The following is a 23518-nucleotide window of genomic DNA, read 5'->3' as shown; positions in this document are numbered from 1 at the left end:
CCAGTGGGGGTTTATAATCATTTTAGGCATGTAATGAAGTTTGCTATGTTATGAACAGCACTGAAGGTAGTTTCTCCCTTGGAGCTTCCTTTATTAGGAGATGCTACACTTGAAGAACTTACCTGAAATCGGGGAAATTGATTCCTACCAACTCCGACTTGCTTAATTCCTTTTGGGGAACTCTACCCGTGTTTTGGACCCATTGGAGTTTGTTGGCTTTCTTTGTGAGGTAAATCTGCTCCCTGTTGGGAGTCCATTTCATACTAGAAATTTCCTTTTGAGAAACCTCCTCCCTTCACAATATTCTTTGGCTTCGTCCACTGTTAATTCTAGTTCAGCATTAGTGGTTGGTTTTTCCTTGTTGCTTGGGTTAGGACAGACTTAAAAAAAAAAACAACAACAAACCTTTACTTTCTGTCTTAGAACCAGTTGGTTTGAAGGCAGAAGAGCAGTAAGGGCTAAGCAATGGAGGTTAAGCAACTTGCCCAGGGTCACACAACTAGGAAGCGTCTGAGGCCATATTGGAACCCAAGGCCTCCCATCTCTGGGCCTCTTAATCCAATGAGTCACCTAGCTGTTCCCCCACCCCATCCCCCAATCCTCCCAGACCTTTTGAAGTGCCAGGCAAGTGGGAATCTATATTAAACTGCAAAATGCCATTTGTTTGCTGAATTTGCACAGCCTCAGATTTGGAGCGATTACGGTCTCCAGACCCAGCTGTGGTAGGCCCGGCTCTCACAAAAGATGGCTAATTTGGCAATTATCTAAGAACTATGCTGAATTTACTCTTTGGGGCTCTTAACGTGGCATTTAGGAGACAATTAAGAACTCTGCCACATGGGCTGAGACAAGGCACTGAAGAGGACAACGCTTGGGTGTCCCAAGGTCTCTAAAGACCTTTCCAGAATTGAGAATGTGGCTGAATGTACCCTGGCGAATTTGCCGAGGATAGCAAAAATGTAAGTGGGGATGAGAGTAACCAGGGGAAAGCAGCCCCCCTAGAGACATGTGTGGAGCAGAGATGAGCTCATTGGGAGCGCCTGATTTTTGTGATGATTCAGCAATCCCTCCATCCCCATGACAGCTACAGGGGAGGGGACTTTGTCAAAGAATCTAGGCCACTAAACCAGGAAAAGCTGCCCCTTTGGTAGACTCTAAAGGGAGGAACAATTCTGCCCTCATCCCCCATTCCCATCTGCAGATAGAATGGAGCTTGCCAAGCTGATGCAATCTCTCTTGCAGGGGAGCTGATGTTCCAGAAGGACCATCATGATTGACTAACACATGGTGAAAGGGGCTCTCTGCTTGGCTTTAGAGCCATTCACAAAGGCCTGCCAATTGCCTCATGGCAGGGACCTCAGTGACTCTCTGGAGAGATTGGGTGGTAAGGGGAAGGCCCTTAGAGCCTTCTCCCTCCCTCCCCTCCCTCAAGAGATGGGCCCCGAGTCTTTGGCCTTTTGGTTCACTCATCTCTTCTTGGTGAATGGAGTGGCGTCTCTGACCTCCATTGGGGGGGTGGGGAGTAAGCCACAGAAATCTGGGAGTCAGAATCCAGGGCAGTTCTTGCAGCCAGGGGGACATCATGACCCAGACTGGAGAAGGAAGAGGCTGCTAGGAGTGGCCTTTGGGACCCCAGCCCAGCAGAAAGATTTACCCAGTGATCATGCCTCATTTGGATGGAACTTGGGGGCCCAACGTTATGTAGGAACTGAACTAAACCAAGAGCCTAATCCTAAAACCACCTTCCTTACTGAAGGGGCAAAAGGGAGATTATGCCTCCAATGCATTGGGAAAATTGTTCTTCCTTCCTTTTTCTTTCCTTCCTTCTTTCCTTCTTTCCTTCCTCCCTCCCTCCCTCCCTCCCTTCCTTTCCTTCCTTCCTTCCTTCCTTCCTTCCTTCCTTCCTTCCTTCCTTCCTTCCTTCCTTCCTTCCTTCCTTCCTTCCTTCCTTCCTCCCTCCCTCCCTTCCTCCTTCCTTCCTTCCTTCCTTCCTTCCTTCCTTCCTTCCTTCCTCTCTCTTTCTATAACCCTTACTAGTAGCAACTCTAAGACAGAAGGGCAAGGTCTAGGTAAATGGGATTAAATGACTTGCCTCAGGGTCACACAGCTAAGGGAGTGCCCAAATCTAGATCTGAACCCAAGTCTGCCTGACCCAACCCCCCCCCCCAGCTTCATATTATATCTTAGATGTAAATGTCTCATTGGAAGAAGGTAAGTGGCTAAATGATTCTAGGGTGATGTAATGGGAGAACATAGCCAGTAGGGGCTCAAGCTAATGGCAATAAAGAAGTGAGACACCCCAAACCTTCAGAGCACCCTCTTGGGGTACATACAAGTGACACAGAATGAGTAACTACTCTGTGCGGGTTTTCAGAGGAGGGACCTCTCTGCCCTCCCAGAAGCTAAGACTGCCACTCCACACAAGGCAGCAGGAATATGTTCTGACTCCACAAACCCAACCCCTGGCTGCTTCTTTTGCTGGTATTTCTTGCTCTGAGTGTAGGGGACGAAGCAATCAGGAGATGAACCTTTTTATCCTCAGAGGCAACCTCATGAGTTTCAGTGGTCAAAAGTTCCTGGGTCCTTAGAGCTGAGTGTTAGAGGGAGGACCTGGATTCAAATCTAGGAATGTTAGCTGAGAGTTTTCTGCCCTGAAATCCTTCCTAGAAAAGAGGCCTACTGATAGACAGGAGGCTTAGCCATGACCAAGCCATGACCTGGTGGGCTAGAAGGCACTGGCCTTAAGGGAACTCAAGGTGTGGGGATTAAGGGGAAGATGAAGGGGCTATTCAGCAGTCCTGGAAAATGTTTCATATTTTGATATTTTAGGCATCAGCCTCCCAGAAGAGTTTCATAGGAGTTGGGAGTTATTTAGGTCTTTGTCAGCAAAAATTTATCAGCCTTTTGTGTTTTAAGTATTTTTTCTGATCTCTTTTTAATAATTATTATGTGTATTTCCTTTATGGCACTGATTAATACACTGCCTTCTTATATTTTAATGTTTCATATAAAAATAATTGTAAATCTAATAATACATGTTTTATACTGCTTTATAGTTTGCAAAATTTGAGCAGTTTTTGAATGGAGGAAATAAATAACTGGCCTTTACTGGAGAAAGCAGGGGAAATAATCTGGGGCTGAGCAGAGAAGACAGATACCTAGTTCTGGATTGAATCATGATTTTGGATAGAGTGAACCCCAATAAGGAGAGACTAGGTGACAGTGGCTGAGTGAAAGTCTACAAATGGCAGTGAGGAGTAAGGAAAATTCCCACTACTCACCAGGACCAGTATGTTGACCCTCAGGGTGGATGTACTAATGCTGAAAAGAAGGAATGGAGAGGGGGCAGAGCCATTTGACCATTATTTTGTTCCTATTTTCTCTACCAAGAATGGTCTTTGGATTGGAAAGCAAGAGAACAAAATTGGTTGACGGGAAAACAATATCCAAGATGAGTAAAGAGAGGGACAGCAAGGTGGCTCAGTGTGCCAGTCCTGGAGATGATGAGTGGTCCTGGGTTCAAATGTGACCTCAGACACTTCCTAGCTATGTGACTCTGGGCAAGTCACTTAACCCTCATTGCCTAGCCCTTACCACTCTTCTGTCTTGGAACCAATACACAGTCGTGATTCTAAGAGGAAAGGTATAGATTTTTTAAAAAAAGATGAGGTAGGATATTTTGAGTCTGACTGACAGGGGTTCGACACAAGAGACAATGAAAGCAGAGTAATGTAATAAGAACAAAGCTTTAATGGAAAGAAGGGGGAGTCCCATCAGGGTGAGAGAAGGAGCAGCAAGGGGGAGCCTGATGCCAGACTGGCTACCAAGGCCCATCTGAGTGGGGGAATCATGTAGTATTAGGGGGTGGGATGTTGTTGGCAACCGTTATGTGTTGGCCTGTTGCCTAGCTGGGATCTGTTTGTTTCCTAGCTCTAGTTAGGGTCTCTAGGTTTGTCAGAGATAGTAAGAGACCATTGGCCCTTGATAAGTTCAAGGCACCAGACCCAGATGAAAGTTACACTTTTGGGGACTGAATCATCTAGCAGGTATGGTTGCTAAGCCAATGTGAGCAATCTCTAAACAATCATGGAGAGCTAGGGAGATCCTGCAGAGCTGGAGAAGGGCAGATGTTGTAAGAGAAAAGAATCAAGTCTGCCAACTGTGAGAAGTTATATCTCCTATACAGTGTTCTTATATGGAGGCCCTAGAATAGAAAGGCCTCCGTTCCTGTATTCTAAGGAGAACTGCTGTGTATTCCTTTGCCTGGGATGTGGGGCTACTGCTTTTTGCATTTTCTTTGCCCTTACATAGCCCAAAGAATGCCCTCCCTTTTCATAGGTTTGGTTACTAAATGAAGGGGGCAGGGATTCATTTCCAGTTTGCCCAGGTAAACCTTCACCTGTCCATCTGTTGGTGTGGAAAAGGCCTGAGGGAATGACGGACTATCTCCTAATTAGACACTCACAAATTAGAAATGTCTTGGGATGTTCAAGGGAGGGGCAAGGTAAGGAGCTCCTAAAACTCCCTTTAATAAGCTGCCTGACCTAGATTCAGGCTCTCTGGTCATTCAAGAGGGCCTCTGACTTCTGTGTCACTTTATTGGTCATGATGCTGGCCTATGATAAACAGATATAATCAATAAACTGCTATTATGTTGGGATTAAACTTTTCTGGAGACCATATCTTATCTGTTAAATAATTAAAAGCAGGTAATAGAAAGAAAAAGCACAGCCATGTGTGGCTGGCCACTCTCTTAGCCATCTTCTCCCCACACTGGTTGTGCCAGCCCTGAGCCAGACTGCACACCTCCTCAGTCTGGGATTCTGAGGAAAAACCATGATTTCCTTTCCCCTCCACCAATTTATGAGCTTCATCACGTCCCTTTCCCAAGTTTCTTTGGTTGGAGGAATCCAATCTCAGTCTGAACAAAAGGTGGATCTTCCAGATGCCAGGAGTCACCACCAGGAGATAGTTAGAAAGTCTAAACAGAAGATTCCACCTGGATCTACCTGACTCAGTTGCTTCATCAATCAAAAGACTTGTTTACAGATAAACAAAGAACTTTTCTCCATCCTGCTTCAGCAAGCTAAGGAGAAATAAACTCCTAGCTTGTCTTAAAATCAAACTTTTTTCTCCTTTAAAATCCAAAAAAATTGTCTTGGGGTGACAAAAAGGGGTACAGATTAATATTGAACTTCTACACACCCCAAAATCGGTCTCATGAGATTATTTTAATCATAACACAACTGAAGGCTAGGGAACCTGACTGATTCCTGGTGAAAATCTCTGTTGTGTTTTAGGCACTTTATCTCTGCTCAGGGGCAATGTTCCACCTAAGACTAAGACTAAGACTAAGAGGGTATGACTAGGTCAACATGTGGCACCATGTCTGGCCCAGTCACTAGGAAGCACTATAAGATGAAGCTGTCAATTTTCTCCTGTGTATACCCCAAACTTCTGGCCATCTCAGGCCTGAGTCACCAACGTCCCTAGATACCTTCCTGTATTTCCCATCCAATGAATTCAAACTGTTTTCTTTCCTTAGAGTGGCTGCCCAGAATTTCCTCAATAGGTTCAATATATTTTCCTTGTTTTTTTTTACTTAAAAAAAATTTTTTTTATTACATGTAGAAACAGTCCTTTGACAATTGTTTTCTGACATTTTGCCATTCAAATTCTCTTCTTTTCCCTCCTTTGCCCTTGCCTTCCCCAGGCAGGAAATAATCTGATAAAGGTTATGCCAGTGCTTTCATGCAATACAAAATAATTTCCATATTGCTCATGCTGTGACAGAAAATACATATCACACATACAATAAAAAAATCATGAAGGAAATAAAATAGAAGATGGCAAGCTTTGATCTGTAATCAGACTCTAATAGTTCCTTCTTTGACTGTGGATAGATAGTCCCTTGAGGTTATCTTAGAACCTTGTTTTACTAATAATAGTTTAGTCCTTCACAGTTGATCATTGAACAATATTTCTGTTACTGTATACACTGTTCTCCTGGTTCTGCTCACTTCACTTTGCATCATTTCATATAAGTCTTTCCTAATCACTTTGCAGGATGCTCTAGTATTTTTGAAAAGACCCCTTATAACAGCTGTCCAAGGAGGAGCCTATGCTATAATTAATCAGTCATGTAAACATATAAATTGTTCAGGATATTCAACAGGTCAGGTCCAACATCTAAAGACATGATGCCAGCACCAGTTTCTGTTTCTGTTGATCCAGAATCTACCACCTCATTAGAATCTTCATCTAGTATCTTATATAATGACAAAACTAACTCTATACCCTCCAGGAAATAAGTGAAATAGACCCTTACTTTAAAAGAACAACTCAATCCAAATAAATTGTGGATACATCCTTTAGAACTAGCAATGTTGAATACTCATCTATAATGGGAATTATTAGTGATCTCATTATAATACAATTAATATAGTGATCCATACTACCAACACTGTATTAAGTAATGGCAACAAGAATGTGCCAAGAGACAAAGGTGGATGATACTGATAGTCTCCCTCCCTATTATACATTCTATAATAGAACTACTGGTGTCATATGTCCTGCTCATCTGTATGACCTCAGGAGTGAAGACATTTTGAAATGAAAAAAGGCCAAGGTCTGTGTCTTTCAAGGGGTACATCATGACACTAAGATGAACTATACAGTCATTAAAATTTAAAGAATGAGGGGGCAGCTGAGTGACTCAGTGGATTGAAAGCCAGGCCCAGAGATGGGAAGTGCTGTGTTCAAATGTGACCTCAGACACAGCATTGATGCTAAGATGAGAGGTAAGGATTTAAAAAAAAAAAGGTTTAAAGAATAAGAAATGTGGTATAGTCTTAAGAATTACAAGAAAATTTTTCAACAGATTGGACTAACTCAAGGACTAATTTTAGTGATGACACAAGTTAAAAGGAATGAACAAAAAGATGTGTCTCATGTATAAATCTCAGTCAAGGTCAAATCACATCCAATATTTACAGGAGAACCAGCTCTACATCCTGCTAAAAGAGGTAATCCACACATGCTATGATTAAAAAGGCAATCTGTTAAGGCCTACTCTTCTGTATAGTTGAGTCATAAACTTAAACCAAAATATGAGTAGTCCCAAGAGTAGTAATAAGATCAAATATACTTGCCACAAAATTGCCCAGAGATATTTAGGAAACTGTTCAGAGTACCTTGATTCTAGGTCAGAAGAGTCTGAAAGGCATCATTAGAGGCCATACAACAAGTGAAAGGTACAGGTTTGAGGTGAGAGCAATGAATCCAAGAATCCTCCTATTCAACCTTGACTGGTGTAGGAGTAGTAAGAAGAATCTGAAAAGGCCCCTCCCAAACAGGCTGGATTACTCTGGAATGCTAAAAATTTTTTACATATACATCATCACCAGGATGAAAATCATATAATGAAAAATCAATAGGACCAGATTGAACTATAATCTCAACAGCATGTAATTCCTTTAACCTATTCTGTAGTTCTCTGTTATATTTAGCAATTGACAAATTGCCCCCCTAACACACAGAAGTATAGACTGGTACAAATGGTCTTGCTTTCAAGGGTGGATGGCCAAACAGAATCACAAGGAGAGATATGACAATCTCCTTTAGGTCTACTCCTCAAGAGAAATAGAGCCAAGGCTAACATATGAGGTTGTTTCAATTGTATATCCTAACATAGTCCCAATTAAGAGCTTAATTTCTTTATTCACACACTCTTTGTGTATGACACTCCTTGTCCATGTGATTGAGGATAATAAGAGGTATGAATTCTAGGTATTATTCCTTAATTAGCATAAACTCTAGAAAGAACTGTATGAGGAAAATGAGAACCTTTGTCTGAATCAATTGGAGCTGGGGGGAGGGGGAGCATACCTAGATACAATCTCCTTAGTAAGTATTTTAGTCACAAAGGCTGCATAGTTCTGGAAGTAGGGAAAGCTTCCACCCGCCTTGTTAATTTGTCATTAATAACCAAACAATATTTCAAATGTCCAACTTTTGGCAAATTTATGATATCAATTTATGAAGACTCAGATGGAAGATATGCCAAAGGAAGACCGCCATATGCAACTTTTATAAAAGCATGTTGATTAAAAGCCATATATTTGAAGCACCCTGATGTTCTACTAGAAGCCACTGAAATAATTCCAGAAGCCACCCATTCCTGCCTTATTGTGTCTGCAATTTTCTGTTCACCATAATGAATTGCCAGACAGCCTGGTGATAGTATATCTCCTATAATATTAGGATCCTAACTGGAGTCCTATAGGGGTCATGTTCCTCCTCCTCCTGGACCTGCCACAATACGATTGGTAATTTCCATTCCTAGTCTCTCTCCATCTGACAGCAAACCTCCATTATGTCTTATATATCAGTCTAAGTAGAGTTATGCCCTCTAAAAAGAGACTTAAATAAGCCTAAAACAGGTATGGGGTCTTATATCATAAGCGGTTGGGGGGGTTGTCTCTAGATAGCTGAAAATCTCAGAAATCAGGAAGTCTAAAAGGATGATGTTCTTTGATGCAAATTAGATTTTCTTGAGCATTTGGCTGAGATTTATTTATTACAGGGAAAATAGAAACTGGGACAGATTTCCTCCTCACTCTTCCCTTAATCCTGTTCTTCTTCAGGTTTACAATAGGAAGGAGGAGTCCAAGGGACAGACAACACTAGATAAAGCTCATTCTTTCCCTATTTGCTTTCTTCAAAAATCATAGTAGATAATTTTTTCCAACAAACCAAGTATTTTAACCATTCCCATTTTCCCTGTTTTTTTTTCTATAAGGGTTTCTAATTTGTCTAGAGTATAAAGATCAAAGTTTCCAAATTTAGGCCAAAAGTTCCTAAGGGTCTCACACAAATTAAAGCAATATTTAAATAGCATTATTCCTATCCATCCTCTTACCTACTGGTAATTCTTCTTTGTCCCACACAATTAAACATTTTTCCAATGGAGAGTCTTTAGGAATTTCTCTCCTACTTAGCCTAGTCCCCATTTAGAAGCATCTATTACCTAGAGAAGGGAGAACCATTCTTGCACAGACTAGGAAACTGTCCAAACCCTGTTTTCTCATTTAGGGGAAAGCCAAATTATCTGGTTAGGCACAAAGCCTAACCTAACCTTTTGTTATGGTAGTTAGAACTATACTAACCAGTCAACAGTTACAGATATTTAACAGACTCATAGACTTTCTCCCTAGTATAATTAACCCAAACAAGTAAAAATTTATGTGCCTGTACTATTGATTGCATAATTTCAAGAATAAATTTCACATTTCTAGTAGGCAGTTTTAAAAAGCAGTAAGTTCTTTCAAGTGAAACTTAGGAACTATGGCATATTCGAAATTTATGACTATTTTGCTAATTATGGTCAGAAGGTTTAAAATAAAAGAAAGATCTGAGTAGATTTCAATCTGTGCAGTTTTAAAAAGTACTCACCGGCTTGAAGTGGATCCAACTGGGTGAAGAATCTTCATTTGTTGATCTCCCCCTGAAAAAGGGATTGAAGGCACATAGCCCCTGATGTGGGAACCCAAAAAGAGAATCCATTCTTGGAGAAGAAAACCATGAAGGTCAGGATTTCTGCCCAATCATGTCAGGGTTGTGGCAAAAATTTCTTAGCCAAGACACAAAAAATAAAAACTAAGTCTCCAAATAGGTTTATTGAGGGAGGGATTCAATCTCACAATAAAACCGGTCTCAGGTTCAGTACTCAAAGACCTAGAGCCTTGAGATCAGATTCCTTATAAAAGCACTTTGGAGCCAGGAAATAGATCAAAACCCTTATAAAGGCAATTTGCATACACATAGGGTGGAGGAGTCAGAAGTGAAATAAAAAATATAATTCCATTTGACAGAAGTGAAGTCCAAAATACATACAGGGTATGCAATTTTAGCATGTGTATTCTGCAGGCTGTGAAGGACTTCCATGATAACCTCAGTGGTAATTTTGTAGCGCTTACAAAGCACAGAACATAGCAGAACAAGGGATAGATAGGGGATTTCACATTCACAAAGGAGAATGAACCTAGGAGATTGGAAAGCTGGTGACACATTCAACAGAAATAAGGAAGAGTTTAAAGGGAAAGATAATTCATTTGGCCATGGCGAGTTGAAGATGTCTTTGGGATGTTCAATATGAAATGTCCAATGGAGGGATGTTCAATATGAAATGTCCAATAGACAACTAGTGATGGAGGACAGAAAATCAAGGTATTGAATAGAGAGCTGTGAGACACCTACATATATAGTTAAACCCAAGGGAGCTGATGAGATTGTGAGGAGAAAGAACATAGAGAAGGCAGCCCAGGAAAGGACCATAATTAGGACACATGATGAGAATAATAAGCCAAAAGAGAAGTCTGAGAAGGGGAGGGTGGCATCAAACTGGTAGGACAGCCAGGAGAGAGGAGTGTCACAAAGGAAGACAGAATATCCAGGAAAGGGTAATCAACAATGACAAATGCAGCAAATAGGTCAAGAAGTTTTAGGGCTCAGAAAAGATCATCAGATCTGGCATCTTAAAAACCATGAACTTTGAAGACAGCAGTTTCAGTTGAGAGATTAGATTGGAAACCTGATTGGAAAGGGTAGAGGAGGAAAGGGGAGGCAGCACATGTGGAAAGAATTTTCAAGGAATTTATCTGAGAAAAGGATATCTTATGGGTCTAGTGAAGATGTTTTAAGGATGAAGGGGAGGCAGCTAGGTGGCTCAGTGGCCAGGAGGCTCAAATTTGGCTTTGGACTCTTCCTAGCTGGGGGACCCTGGGCAAGTCACTTAACCCCAATTGCCTAGTCCTTATTGTTGTTCTGCCTTGGAACTTAGAAGGCTTCTTTTGAAGATCTTAGTTGGGACTTAGCCATGGAGGTCAGTAATCAGAGTTGAGGAGGGAAGAGGATTCCAGGGGTAGGACCAAAGGGAATGCCGGAAGCTGAGAAATGATGCCAAAAGGCTGACCGTTAGGGAGCAAGGTTATGAAAAGGTCTGAATGCCAAACAGAACATTTTGTGTTTGAACCTAGGAGCAATAGGGAACTCCTGGATTCTATTGAGCAGAGGAGTTATATGATTGGACCTGAGTTTTAGGAAAATCACTTTAGTGGCTGAAAGGAGAATGGACTGAGTTGGGTGTGAGGGGTGCCACTACAATACTTCAAGTGTGAGGAGATCAGGGTCTATACCAGCAGTGTCAGAGAAGGGAGCAGATCGGAGAGCTGTCGTAGAAGTGAAATCTACAAGAGGATTTGCACAGGTGAAATGGACAGGCCTTGGCAAATAGCTTCCATAAGTAGGGAAGAGTTGAGAGATAGGGAGGAATCCAGAACCACTCCCAGATTGTGAGGGGGCGGTGCTAAGAACTGGGTGGTGCCCTTGTCAATAATAAGGAAGGTCGAATCTTTCATCTATACTAGAGCTTTTATTTCATTTTAAAACTTCTTGTTTCGTGTCTCGTAGGTATTCATAGAGACCTTGTGGAAAATCCATTTTCCCTCTAAGTCTCTGTTTGCAGTCATTATAGAATTAGTTTCCAATGTTTCTTTTCTTATACTAGCTCTCGTTTTTATTTGATTTACTCATCTACCCAGCTTCAGTTCCTAAATTGAGGCTGTATGTCCCAACAACCCAGCAAGCAACACTAGCCTAGAGATAGCTAGGGTGGGCCACAGTGGATAGAGCTGGAGTCAGGAAAACCCAAATTCAAATCTAACTTTAGGCACATTAGCTCTTCCCTTTCAGCTAACATTCCCGGTTCTAAGGACCCTTCCAAACATTCCACGTTCAAAGCGTCTCTCTGGCCCTGCTACTCACGGTTCTTCTAGGGCCCCTCTCAGCCCGGACACTCCCAGTTCTGAGAGCCCGCCCAGCTCTGAGGGTACAGTTTAGACTCCGCCCTTAGCTCTGCCGTTGACGTACCTCCCCCGACATTCTGGGCCTGGTCCTTCCCTCTTCCGCAACTCACATGCGTCCCAGCTGGCGGAACCTTGGTCTTCAGGCCGGAGGTGTCTCCGCCCACGGTGCCCGCCGTTCCCTTCCGGTAGAGGGCCGGAAGTGCCTTTACGTAGATCTCATCCCCTGAGTCAGGTGACAGGATCCCGCGGAGGAGGCTCCGGAGCCGCCGCAGCCGGAGTCTGACTGACGTGACGGGCGGCGGTGGCGGAGGGAGCGAGCGAATGAGCGCGCGCTGAGGTACCTCGGCAGCCGTGGCCCGCGGCGCTCCGGGGCTGCCTGCATTCGCGGAGGGTGAGGGCCTGGCCTTGGGCTGGGGGGCGGGGAGGGAGTGGGCCGGGACCTCCTCTCCGAGACCTGGTTCGACTGCGCAGGCGCTGGGGCAAGGAAGGGAGGGGGGCTCCGACTCGGGGAGGACGCGCCTTCTACCTGTTACTGGGCATGCGCTATAGGAGCCCCAGGGGAGGGGGGCCTCGCTCTTATTACACTGGACCGACACGCCCCCATAACTTGCCACTGCGCAGGCGCGCTCTAAGGAGAGGCGGTGGTCCCCTCCGCTGAGCTTTAACACTGGATGCGCATGCGCCTCAGGTCAAGGGGACACGCCAGGATGAGCTTGTCTGGTTGCAAACACATCTAACTCGGTTTGCGCATGCGCTCTACTAACCAGAGTAACCCGCTGCTGTCAGCGTCTTTTGCCCCGATCTCGTTTACTTCTGCCTGCGCATGCGCCCTGGGATGCTGTTGGCGCGTCCAGGGCGCTTGCGCAGTCGCCGGGACTGAGTGGTGTACCCAGTGAGGTTCTGGCACTATCTCCTCGCCACAACTCCAGCTAATGTTGATGACTTCCCGCCGTCCTGTTCCCATGCCTGGTCTGATCCTGGCAGCGCTGTGGTGACAAGTGTGAGACTGACTGCACTGGGAGGCCTGCTTCTGTGGGGTTCATTGCAGACCCAATGTGGAGCTGGGCATTGAGCAGTGGGGAAGGGGCCCTGTCTTGATCTCGGACAACTCTTAGCCCCTCCAGACTTCCTTTTGCTCATCCATAAAATGGGGATAAAAGTCCCCTCGTGGCCTGTTTCAGGATATTTTCCTGAGCATCAGAGGAGACAATACAGAAACTCTCATTTGTAAGCAGCCCATTAGGTACGGCCCCTGAGGCTGAGCACAGCATGGAAGCAGTTCCATCTTCCTGGGAGCGGGCCTTGGCTGCAGGGTTCCTGCCTTCCTTCTGCCAGGCTGTGCAAAGCACTAGACACATGTGATGAAAGGAAACAGCCAGGTTTCCGGAGCACTTTGCTCCCAGCTGGTCTCTAGTTAAGTAGCCACAATGCCTGCTGACTCATCCATCAACTGAGAGAGTTAAGACTTAAGACCGGTGATGGTGATGAAATAGAATGAGACAAGGGACCTTGAGAGCAATCCGGCCAGCCCCCTCCTTTTACAGTGAGGAAATTAAGGTTCCAGGAGAGGCCATGACTTAGCCAAGGTAAGTGGGATTCAACTCTTGGCTGGAATCTCTGATGTTTATTAAGTTCTTTTTAAGTGGAAGGCACTGTGCTAGGCAGTGGAAACGCAAAGGTTAGAAAAGTGGCAGAGTCCTTGACCTGTATTCCCCTGGGGCCATAAGGAGGCTAGGATGGACATACAGCATATTTAGCATAGTAAACTATAGACATTTCCTAGGGTACAGTTCTTTGGGATCCCTGGAGGTAGAGCACAATGTCAGATGAGAAGAGGAAAGGGGAGTTGCAATTGGAGAAGGCTTCTTTAAGTAAATGGTCTCTAGGCCAGACCTCTAGAAAGTACATTCCCAGGATTGGGCCCATCTGACTATGCAAATTCATCAAAATGGGTGAGGGTAAGAGATCCAGAATCACTAGCTACTCATCTGGTTTGACTGGAACACAAAGATGTCAAACAGAGCTGGAAAAGTCCCAGCTGAATGTGGAGGGAGGGCCTGTGTTTTTTATTAGCCCTCCTCTCTCCTGTTCCCCATCACCAAGTACCTGCTAGAGAAATCAATTCGGATAACTATGCCCATCTCAAACTCAGTATATCCAGAACAGTTTGTCTTTTCACTGGACCCAGCTCTCTTCTCATCAACTCATGACTCAATAAATAGGGTCTAGAAATTTGTAGCATGGGGGCTTTTAAAGCAAAAGTCACACAGGAGAGGAGGAAGCCCACAATGTATGGAGCAGGGTAAATGGGATTAAGTGCAGAATGCTTGCTTACAGAGTTGAGGCACATGAATTCAATGTATTCCTTCTCTTCCCATGGGTTGAAGAACTCAGTTGTTGGAGCACCCAGACCTTTGGATGGCAAAACATGTCCAAGAAAACTAGTTTGGTGGCCAAAGATGCCAGGCCTTCCCTTTCTTTCTCATACAGAACCCCAATGCCAGCAAACATGCCTTGTTCAGGACAAGATCTGTAATTAGCAGAAGAGCTGGATTTCTAAACTTAACCTTTATGGACCAGCTGATCTCTGAGCTAAATTCAGAAACAAAGAATCCTGACTAAAGCAATTATCAGAAGCAGGTAAAAACCAGACTTTGGTCTTCAGCTTAGGCCTTCAATTGGTCAGTTCAAACCATCTTCTAAAAATGGGAGTTTCTCTGGAAGAGTAGCAGGATTAAATGTTTCCACATTCTTAATTAACTCATTTATGTCAAGGGCACCACCATTTTTTTTTAACCCTTGCTTTCTGTCTTAGTAACTCTAACAGATGAGGCAGCAAGGGCTAGATTTTGGGAGATTAAGTGACTCACCCAGGGTCACACAGCCAGGAAGTATCTGAGGCCATGGCAGTCTCTCAGGTTTGCCACCTCAAAGTCATTCCTGGTTTAATTCAGGGCTCAGCTGAAGGACTTTTTCTGATCTGGTGCCCGGTATCCCTTCTTAGTACCCAAAGTTACCTTGTATTTCTGTATCTACTTCTCTTTGTAGATGTTTTCTTTGATTAACTATCAGCCACAAGAGGGCAAGGACTGCTTTGTTGGCTCTGTATCCCACTGAATTACATTTTTCATAAAGAAATTGAGTGGCAGTTTTGAAGAAAGGATTGGTATGGTCACACCTGTGCATTAGAAAGCATATTTTGGTAACTGTGAATGATAGATTGGAGAGGAAAGGAAGGAGTCTAGGAGATGAGAGGATAGCTATTAGAATTGTACAAGTAAAAAATGATGACTCCAGGGACAACTAGGTGACTCAGTGGATGGAGAACCAGGCCTGGAGACAGAAGGTCTGTGTTCAAATATGGCCTCAGACACTTCTTGGCTGGGCAAGTCACTTAACCCCATTAGCTTAGCCCTTACTGTTCTTCTGCCTTGGAACCAAAATTTAGTATCTATTTAAGACAAAAGGTAAGGGTTAAAAAAAAAAGTGATGACTCTTTAGGGCATTTCCTCATGGGTAACAAGCAAAGAAAAGTAGAGATCCAAAGGCAAGGGGTCAAGTTCGATCACTGAACTTTGGTGATGAAAGACCCATTGAGTAAGTTTGGGAGGATGCACCTTATTCAGAAGTAATAACACAAATAAAAGATGGTTGGAGTGAAAAATCATTCTATAGTAAGAATATATGTAAGGGGTAGCTAGAGAATACAGTGGATAGAGCACCAGAACTGGAGCCAGGAGGCTCCAGTTCAAACCTGGCCTCAGACACTTCCTAACTGTGTGACCCTGGGCAAGTCACTTAACCCCATTTGCCTAGCTCTTATCACTCTTCTGTCTTAGAATTAATACTGAGACAGAAGGTATGACTAAAAAAACCAACAAAAAACATATGTAAAGAAATCCAGAAGCCAGAGGCGGAGAAGCCTAGGTGAGACAGAGATAGAAACAAAGGAACCCAACCTGAAAAGCCTAAAGGCTGAAACTTAGAGAAGAGGAAATAGGAAAAATAGAAAGGACTCTCACAAATAGTTTGTGAAACTATTTCTTCCATCTTTGACTATGGAGCCACAGTGCTTAACAGTAATAATAAGAACCTCTAATATTTCTGTGCCACTTACAATGTGCCAGGCATTGTGCTAAGCGTTTTGCAATTATTATCTCATTTGGTCCTCACAACAACCTTGGGAGGGAGGTGCTCAGGGAAACAAGGTTAAGTGACTTGCCCAGGGTCATACATCTAGCTTCCCCCATTTCCAGTTTAGATTTTGAATTGCATTGCACAGTCCTTGTTATATTCTCTGAACAAGTAGACATGGAGCTAAGAAATAGACAGGAAGCTGCTCCACTATACACAAAGAAGGTCCATCCACAGAGAGGCAAAGTTTTGTGGGCACTGAAGGATCCTTCTCTGTGTCTGTAAGATGGGAAGATCCCAATTCTTGAGGTGAATCAGATCTTATCATTACCTGAAAAAGAATAGCTGAAAAGATGGTCAGTCTGTTCTTGACCATCCATTTGCACGCTTCTGTCTATAGAAATTGGCCCAAGCTTAATCCAGACTGAACACATATAAAGGGCTTTCTTGATGTAGCCATGAGAAGGGAACAAGTAGGCATTTGCAAAGAATAGTCTAGAAGAGATCAGAACTTTGCCATCACAAAGATTAAAAAGGCAAAGAATGCTCTGGTTATGGACTATGAAAAAAAAAGCATCTGGAAAGAGCAAAATGTTGACTTAAAGGATCCCCTCCAACCTGGAATATCCCATCCACACAAGATTCCTTGAAAGCTTTATCAGCAGCGATGACTTTGTTCCACCCTGTGTGAGGCCTCCAAGTGGGAGGTACATGTTTGCCCCCCGTGGAGTCCAGCACAGAGGTCAGAGGGAAGCAGAATGCCCTGGATGAAAAGTCTCCGGGGCTTTTGTTTGTAGTGACATTGCTCTATTGTTGACATTCAAGTAGATGAGCAACCCATAAAGTGGACGCAGTAGTATCTTGGACACACACACACACACACAGAGAACAGGGTCCCTGATGGAAAAGGACTTTGAGAGCAGGTGGGGATCACTGCGTCCCCCTGTTTCCAGTGGCCCCAATATCTCTCTGAAGCAAAGGGAGATCTTTCTATCAACAGCCGATTCCTGGTGATGCTGTGTGACTGTGACTCATGATCACTGCCATCTCCAGGGAATAAAGTTGTAGTTCACCCAAAGGGTAGTGAAAGATTGCATGGTGAGTATAAACAGGCTGCGTAGCAGGTGACCAATAAAGAATTATTCGTAAAAAGTTGTATAAAAGGTATCACAAGGGAGGTCAGGTCAGTATAGTATGACTGTAGAGGAAGACCTTGCGTCATGGTCAGACATTAACACTAAGCACCTTTAATGTGCCAGGCACTGCCCTCAAGGAGCATATAGTCTTAATAGAGGAAGAAAACCCTCATTGGAGGGGCATGGTGGAGAAGGCCAAGATGGGAAGTGAAGAGTTGGCTGGCCTGGGCCCCACCTTCAGTAGAGGCTTTGGGAGGGCACCCAGGCTGATGAAATTTTAGAGGATGGTGAGTGGGTGACTACTATGCAGTTTTACAAGAGAACAGGGAAAGGCATTGCAAGGAATTAAAGGGAATGGATAGGTTACTGTTTGCACAGTTGGAGGGAAGTATAGGGATGAGATCAGAGATCCAGTAAATTATCATCAGCAAAGCATACCTTTTTTTTTTTTAAATATATTTTATTTGATCATTTCCAAGCATTATTCGTTAAAGACATAGATCATTTTCTTTTCCTCCCCCCACCCCCACCCCTCATAGCCGATGCGTAAGTCCACTGGGCATTAGATGTTTTCTTGATTTGAACCCATTGCTTTGTTGATAGTATTTGCATTAGACATACCTTTTTTTTAACCTTTACCTTCTATCTTAGATTGGATACTAAATATTGGTTCTAAGGCAGAAGAGCAATGAGGATTGGGCAATGGGGGTTAAATAACTTGCTCAGGGTCCACAGTTAAAAGTGTCTGAGGCCATATTTGAACCCAGGACCTTCCATCTCTAGGCCTGACTCTATCCACTGAGCCCCCGAGGTCTTTCTGCCTGTCCTGTAACTGAACCCTTGTACATGTCTCCCTTTATTGGAATGTGGACCTTGAGAGCAGAGGCTGAATTGATTTTTCATTTGCATCTAAAGTACATTGGACACAGAAGTGCTTATAAAGACTTTTTCATTTATTCATCCCATGAACTAAGTTCTATAAAGGAAGTTCTCCTAGGAAGGATGGCAAACTCCCAAGCCTGAAATTCTGAAGGTACAAAGAAAAGCAGATCTAAAGAGATGTAATGGGGAAGTTGTTTAAGGAGAGATCAATTTGGAAACTCACCCAGGCGGTCAAAGAGCCTCGATGAGTTGAGGTTACTGGGCCTAAATGTGTTGGTGTGAGTGTTGAAGCCACTGTTGGTGCCAAGAATATGAACAGTGGAAGAGTCGTCATCATCATCATCAAGGACAGAAAGTAAGAAGCCCATTAGTTTGGCTTCTATTCTTGGCCCAATTCTACAATAAATCATTAAAGGAATTGGAGAACAGCTAGAAAAGGTAGGAGTGACCACCAAGGGCCAAACTCAGCCAATATCCTTGTCTGGCAGGGTTACTAGTCTAGAAGATTGGAAGAATGGTAAGAGTAGAGTTTACCGACATGTTAGCAAATCTCTCATGATGTTCTTGTTAATATTTTATTTTCCCAATTACATGTAATCACAATTTTCAGCATAGGTTTTCTGGAATTATAAGATCCAAATTGACTCTCCTTCCCCAAGAGATAGTAAGCAATTTGATGTGAGTTTTTCCTGTATTATTATCTTGTATTATTCTTGGGGGAAAGATGTAGAGATATGAGCTAAATAGCCTTATAGTCAGAGCAATATAAAAATTCTTGACCTATATCAAGAATTGTTCATTTAGTAGGTCTAAAATGACATTTTGATAATGTTGGGAAAAGATGACAGAGCTGTTGGATGGGTCTTGGTGGAGCTAAGTAGCTTCATGTCCTCCAAGTAGGTTAAGTGATTACTAAGATGTCTTGCTTGGGGTCCTTGAGAGGTCTTCATTCCTCTTAGGAGTGGAGTAGTGAATGGATCAGAAGCAAAGCAGAACTAGATTGGACTTAAACTGTCTCCATAAAATAATGCCATGTTTGAAGACCTTTGTTCCTGACATTGTTAGTGTTGGCGTCATGTTTTAAATAGAGAACACTTATTGTCAGATTTGTGTTTGTAGGCCTGGCCCAATCACTCACCTGATGGTGGCCTTGGCACCATCACCTTTCTTCTTCAACTTTAAGTTTAGTTGAAAACTAAAGCCCTTCAGCTCTGAGCTTCATTGAGATTTTAAGTGTTTTGATTCATTCATTTAGCAAACATTTGTTTTGATCTCTTAATGTTCGCCTGCTCTTTGAAATGTTACTATCCTCCACTGAAAAGTGCTTCTTCTCAGTTAATTTTACAAATATTTTAGAAAGCTGACCCTGATGTAATCCCAGAACCGTTTTCATTTACTAGTCTCACCACCAGACTTTGATGACTCTGGAAGACACTTTGTATACCTCTACCTTCCTGAAATCCAATTAATTCATGCATGGATCAAAAGACTGTCATTTTAGTCCTCTTCCAGCAAAGGACAACAGACATTAGGCACCTGCTGTGTGCAGAACATTCTGCTGAGCACAGGAGGAGCTCCAAAGTCCTTGTCTAGCTAAGACAATCTTAGAAGGGCCCTAAGTAAGGCACAGACATGTATATGTGATATGCTTGGTAGAGAAATTACCAGCAGAGAACTCGGGGGAAATGTAGTTCTGAAAGTTGTGCCCAAAGTTGATTTCACCACATTGCATCCTGCCAAGTTTATCACCTGGGGTTCTCACAGGAGAAAAATATTTGTCAGAAGGTAGCCCGCCTAACTACAGTACATCCTTGCATTTGCCAATGTTTTCAAAAATTGTGAAAAGCCTGTTAGTTATCCACATGCTGAGTGAGTTGGCCTCATTTTTAGTGGTGGAAAAATAAATCTTTATTTTTTAATTTTTTTGAAAACTTTACCTTGTCTTAGTATCCATTCTAAGATAGAAGAGTGGTAAGGGCTAGGCAATTGGCATTAAGTGACTTGCCCAGGTTCACACAGGCAGGAAATGTCTGAGTCTCATTTGAACCCAGGACCTTCTGCCTCCAGGCCTGGCTCTCTTATCCATTGAGCCAGCTAGCTGTCCCAAGTTGTTTTCCCTCCTGGAGAATGTAAGCACATTGAGGGCACAAATTATTTTCTTTTTCTTCGCATCCCCAGTGCCTCTCTCTGAAATGGTCCATAAAAGTGGGCACTCAGAGAAAGGAAAAGGAAGGGAATCATTTATAGAGCACCTTCTTTGTGCCAGGCACTCTGCTAAGTACTTTAAAATTTTATCTCATGACAACTGAAAACAATTCTGATACATAGGTGTTGTTCTTTTTCCTCGTTATACAGTTGAGGAAACAGGCCAAAGGGCAAAGTGAATTATCCAGGATCACAAACACAGTAAATGTCAGTGAAAATGCTTATCGGACTGAAAACCAACAGACTGATCTTAGCTTTCCAACAATGAAAGCCATCCAAAAAGAGGAATTGGGCTGCCTTGGGAAGTGGCAATTTTTTCCTCTGGGAATTTTCAAGCAAGGTTAGAGACCAGACATGTGCTTTTTTCAGCCCATTAAGAGGAGGAATAAATTTGCAGTTGAGGAATGGGAGACAGCAAGCAGTAGATCTAGGTTGTTGTGCTCAGTCATACGATGGGAATGATTGTGTACTATTTGAGGAAGAGGTTGTAGGGAGTGTGTCTGGGAACAAATGGGGCCAAATAGCAGTTGCTTCTACTGCCAGAATTCTGCAGAAAGCAAAGGACTATGGAGAGATTACTTCCAGGATTGTTTGTATTCCTTCAAGAACAAGCATTGAGCATCCCAAAAATCTTAGCCAGTTTGCAACTGCTGTGGAAGATGGCATGGTAGACATTCTTTTTCGCTTCTTTTTTTTTTTTAAACCTTTACCTTCTGTCTTAAAATCAGTACTCAGGTTTGGCTCCTAGGCAGTGGGGGTTAAGTGACTTGCCCAAGGTCACTCAGCTAGGAAGTATCTGAGGTCAGACTTGAACTCTAGACTGCCTGTCTCTAGGTCTGGCTCTTTATCTACTACATCCTCTAACTGTCCATCAACATTCCTTTTCTATGCAGTTTTCATGAGATTGCTATTGAGGTCCCTTCAGACTCTCCAGTTCTGTGAGTCTATAATTTTAACCTTGGATGGCAGAAACAGAGCCCACGGGGCTCTCTGGGCCTCTACGCAAAGCTTTTCATCTACCAGAACCAGAGCCTGAGGCCAGGTGTAGCCTTCTTGTTGTGATGAGACATTGGAAGGTGGGTATGGTAGAGGTTTCAAAACTTGCCTGTGTCAAAGTACCCACACATACCCCCTCACACTCCCTGGGAGGTCAGATCGAGTTTAGGGTTTGGTCCTGTTGAAGGCCTGTTTTTATCAACCTCTGTGCCTTGGGTGGTGCCCAGGAGGTGATAAGAAATGTGAAGAAAAGGAAGTTGAATAAGGAGGTGACACCCTGGCTGTGGTTTAGTCTCTGCAGTATGCCTGCTAGCCCCACATAGAGTCTGCCTCAGCTCTCTTCCTTTATTGTGTCCTTGGGTTTACAAAAACTTAATCAGAAAGACTTCCAGCAGAAAAAGCAGCAGGAAGGAAAAAAACCACCTGCATTTCTACACCCAGCTGGCCTCATACTCGGGCCCAGAAAGTGACTGCAGTTCAAGACCATGTAGAGCAAGAGAGATTCCCTCAAGTTTCCAAGAGAAAAATCTAGAAAGGACTCAATAGAGGTAGTTGTATGGCTCAGTAGATAGAGAACCAGGCCTAGAGATGGGAGGTCCTGGGTTCAAATTTGGCCTCAGACACTTCCTAGCTGGGTGACTCTGAACAAGTCACTTCGCCCCCATTGTGTAGCTCTTTCTGCTCTTCTGCCTTGGAACTAAGCCATAGTATTGATTCTAAGATGAAAGGTAACAGTTAAGGAAGGAAGGGAGGGAGGGAGGGAGGGAGGGAGGGAGGGAGAGAGAGAGAGAGAGAGAGAGAGAGAGAGAGAGAGAGAGAGAGAGAGAGAGAGAGAGAGAGAGAGAGAGAGAGAGAGAGAGAGAACAAATTGATCTTTGTAGTGGCCAGGGCAGTACCCAGATGGTTTAGAGGGAGCTGGTATTAAAGATAAGTACAAAGACCATAAAGGAGCACCGAGATGCTCCTATAAGGTTGGGCACCTGGCCCAGATAAACTATGTGCTGGGATGCCACAACTGGCCTACCTCAGTGATCTTGGGAAGGGAATGGAGAGAGGCAGCTACATGGCACAGTGAATAGAGTGCCATGCCTGAAGACAGGAAGTCCTGGCTTCAGACACTTCCTAGCTGGGTGAACCTGGCCATTGCCTGGTCCTTACTCTTCTTCCTCCCTGGAACCAATACTTAGAATCAATTCTCAGAAGGTAAGGGTTTTTTTTAAAAGAAGAAGAAAAGGAATGGAGAACCAAAACAGGGACTGCAGGCCTAGAGAAAAGGAAATCAAGTAGAGTCTGCAAATTGCTACTATTCAGTGAGCTGATGCCTGTTCCAGGCCCAGTGGTAAACAACCGAAGAAAGGGAAGATCAAGGAAAGGAAGGTGCATTTACAAAGAACCAGTGATCTGGTTTCATTCAGAACCGGCCTTGCAGGCTCTCCTCTTCTCCTTTTATGCCTGGGTTCCCAAGCTGGTCCATCTGCCTAGAGTTTAGCAAATCCTCAGTCTCTCAGACCATTCTCAGGGAGAAAATGAGAGACAGTGAACTGGCCTTTGGTGTCAGCTTGGAATGAGGACTCCAGTGAAGTGTCTGAGCATGTCTGGCCCCCAGCTATTTAACATTTTTATCAACAGCTTGGGCAAAGGTGGACACACCATAGATACCAGAGATCAAAGTAGAGGTGGCATTGGTTTGCCCAGAGTGAAAAGGAGTAAAGCACTTAGAAGCAAGAAAGAGTTCAGGGCCAGCCTTGGAGAGAGAATCTTGAGATGAAAAAAGGCAGAGGCCTAAACTAGGCTTCCAGAAAGAGCTTCACAGGTCCAAGTGGGGAACAGCCCAGAGAAAACAATTTATTTGCAACACTTCTTGGGGTTTTAATGCCCACGATATGGTAGCTGAGAAAGGTAGGTAGGCCTAGGGATGTGATAGTATGTGTGCCCTGGGCAGCTGGGTCCCTCCCTGCCACTTTTCCATCTCTTCTTTTCTTCCCTCACTCTCTTCCTCTCTTCCTTCCTCCCTCCCTCCATCTCCCTCATATTAGGATGGACATTGATAAGGCAGATGGTTTTCCTTAGGGTCCTTCTTGCCACACAGTTGTAGAGAAGATTGATGCTTGTGTCTGGATTGGACAAAATGGCTTCTGTAATCTTAGAGATGAAGGGGAAGAGACCCTGGAGATCATCCGGGCTCATGGCACACTACACATAGAAGAGGGAGGACCCAAGAGGGAAACTGACTTGCCACTTCTATGGCACGCTGGTGTGGTAGTCTAGCCCAGACTCGGGAGGGGCTGGTTCTAGCTCTTC

At 43.7% G+C, this 23518-nt stretch overlaps 1 protein-coding gene and 1 long non-coding RNA gene across 4 annotated transcripts in view; one reads left to right on the top strand and one right to left on the bottom strand.

The window, feature by feature from the left end:
* Nucleotides 1–5591: 5591 nt before the first annotated feature.
* LOC130458185 (uncharacterized) lies at nt 5592–21929 on the bottom strand. The gene is made up of 2 exons (XR_008917269.1): nt 17756–21929; nt 5592–17572 (listed from the first exon to the last, which is right to left on the bottom strand). It is a non-coding gene; the product is annotated as an uncharacterized LOC130458185 (long non-coding RNA).
* RNF185 (ring finger protein 185) overlaps nt 12069–23518 on the top strand; it is a 33534-nt gene continuing 22084 nt past the window's right edge. The window contains exon 1 of one of the 3 annotated variants that reach the window (XM_007490435.3): nt 12069–12201. The gene's annotated coding sequence lies outside the window, so the exon portion shown is untranslated. Of the gene's footprint in view, nt 12256–12894; nt 13451–23518 lie in introns of those variants that run through there. The other 2 variants (XM_007490433.3, XM_007490436.3) reach the window with 2 other exon arrangements.

Source organism: Monodelphis domestica, chromosome 3 (genome assembly GCF_027887165.1).
Source record: "Monodelphis domestica isolate mMonDom1 chromosome 3, mMonDom1.pri, whole genome shotgun sequence".
NCBI classification, from domain to species: domain Eukaryota; kingdom Metazoa; phylum Chordata; class Mammalia; order Didelphimorphia; family Didelphidae; genus Monodelphis; species Monodelphis domestica.
This window is presented reverse-complemented; position numbering and strand designations above follow the sequence as displayed.